Source organism: Microtus oregoni, unplaced genomic scaffold (genome assembly GCF_018167655.1).
Source record: "Microtus oregoni isolate MIOR12 unplaced genomic scaffold, Mior012 000067F_ref0000223, whole genome shotgun sequence".
NCBI classification, from domain to species: domain Eukaryota; kingdom Metazoa; phylum Chordata; class Mammalia; order Rodentia; family Cricetidae; genus Microtus; species Microtus oregoni.
Genome location: NW_024543974.1, coordinates 479,903 through 482,171, shown reverse-complemented (window position 1 = coordinate 482,171; position 2,269 = coordinate 479,903). Strand labels below are relative to the sequence as shown.

Here is a 2,269-nt window from a genome sequence, read left to right as displayed (position 1 = left end):
ATCTCTCCCAGGCCAGGGGCTATAGCAGATATCTGCAGGCCCGCTCCTTTACTTTGGGGCTGACCCTTCAGCAATACTTCTAGACTGGGACAGGATGGGGTCTTCTGCCTTATGTTCTCCTGCCTAGGCAAGGCTGCCCAGCATGCAGCCGGGCCCTCCTGGGCACTCTCTAAGATTACTGCCCATCTGTGCTGGGGTGGGAGTCCCAGGGGGCTCATAGGGTCCTGTCTGGCTTGGGTCTACAGGGCCGTGGTCTGAGTTATGGCCTTATATCTCCTCCTCAACCTTGTCCTTTGCCTACTCCTCCACCTCATCTTCTGCCTTAGCACTGGCTCTTCCATCAGCCTGGACAGAAGCCAGATTGCCAGCTTCATCCTCCACCTGGACTACCATGTTGCTGGCTAGTCTTGCCTCCCATTCCTCAGATTCCCGTTTGAGGCCCAACAACTCCAGGAAAGTTGGAGATCTCCTGATCATTCTTAGCCTCCTCAGAGCTTCCTCCAGAGGCTCAGTCAGGTTAGCCCTGGTGAGCATCTGCCTCAGGCGCAAATCATCCGTAGAGGTTCTCTCGAGAGCCCCTTTCTAAATGGCTTTCTGCAGCAGAACTTCTAGCCTCAACACAAAGGCAGAGAGCTGCTCATCTGGCTGCTGTTTTGCAGTCAGACACTTGATTCGAATGGTGGCCTGAGACTCATTGTCTCCAAATACTCGACAGAGCCTCTAGGCACTCCTCTGCAGTCTTTGCCGGATTCTCTGCTAACAGCCCCTGTACAAGGTACAAAGCAGTTCCCCGCAAGCCCTCCAGCAACCGTCTCCTCTTCTCCCTTTCTGGGACCCTTTGCCACACCCAAAACATGTCAGTGGTGTGGTCTAGCCAGGCCTCAAAGGATTCCTCCCCAGGGGCTGGCTGAACGCTCCCAGAAAACATACCCAAACGCTGGTACCGCAAGGTATCCACCCAGGGCTGGATTGCCTGACTAACTGACTGGAGCCTGCACACTCTGTCCAGCTCCAGACCTGGGTCTCCAGGTACACTGTCCACTGTCTCCCCCGTTGCTCCAAGAAGTGGAAAACACGATCAAGAAGCTCCTCGCTGGAGCAACTGGGCACAAAGACCACGTTCCAGGGCCCCCCAGTGCCTAGGATTTCCCTTGGGACCAAAGCATAGTTGATTTCCTGGTCGAGCTCAACCAGGGCTGCAGTGGCATTATCCTCCTCATGAAACACTTTGCCAAGCACAGTAAAGTGGCCCATGGGCCACAGGGCAGCCTGCAGGGACCCTTGGAATTCAGCTTCACTGCAGTCCTCCAGGATGCCCAGGATAAGCAAGCCCCTACGAGCGCTGACACCCATCCACCTGCACCAGTCCTGGAGCATCTCCACCGCCATAATCTGAAAATTTAGCAAAGCTCACACTAGGGGCCGGAAACAGTTTCCCCAGAAGCACATCAGGTTGGGATAGGAGCCTAGGCTAGGACTCAGGAAGACCAGCCTAGCTCTCCACAGCCTGGAAACAAAAAACGGAAAGAGGAGGTTAATGTCTTCCCCACCCCAGCCCCTTCTCATCCACTAGCCCTAGAGCAGAGGTTCTCAACCCGTGCTTCGTGACCCTTCAGGGTCAAGCGACCTTTTCAAGGGGATCTCCAAAGACCGCTGGGAAACACAGGTATTTACCTTATGATTTGCAACAGTAGCAAAATTACAGGTATGAAGTAGCCATGGAAATAAGTTTTATGGTTGTGTGAGGGAGTCACCACAACACAAAGAACTGTATTAAAGGGTCGTAGCATTAGGGATATTGAGAACCACTGCCTTACATGATGCTTCTGCATCCCACTCTGTGCCTCAGACACAGGCCTTCCCCAGCACCTCCCTACAGTCCAACCCAGGCAGGCGTGCTGGTTGAGAGGGGGTTTGTCAGGGCCAGTAATACCCTCCCAGAATTTGGTACCTTCTAGGAGCAGAACCCTTTCTCCTTCAATCGCACAGCAAGGATTCCCCGGGCTGTTCTCCAGGTTCTCCCGCCAGCCAGCTCCCTTGCTCTCTCTAGCCTTATAGCTGCGCACTCACGCAGACCAGTGTACATATGCAAGCTTTTTTGTTTTGTTTTATTTATTTATTTATTTATTTATTTAAGATTTCTGCCTCTTCCCCGCCACCGCCTCCCATTTCCCTCCCCTCCCCTGACCAAGTCCCCCTCCCTCATCAGCTCGAAGAGCAATCAGGGTTCCCTGACCTGTGGGAAGTCCAAGGACCACCCACCTCCATC

General features: G+C 53.7%; 1 pseudogene; it reads right to left on the bottom strand.

Annotated features, from left to right (window-relative positions):
* Positions 1 to 297: 297 nt before the first annotated feature.
* On the bottom strand, positions 298 to 1,389 carry LOC121440419 (annotated as a pseudogene).
* Between the last annotated feature and the right edge of the window lie 880 nt (positions 1,390 to 2,269).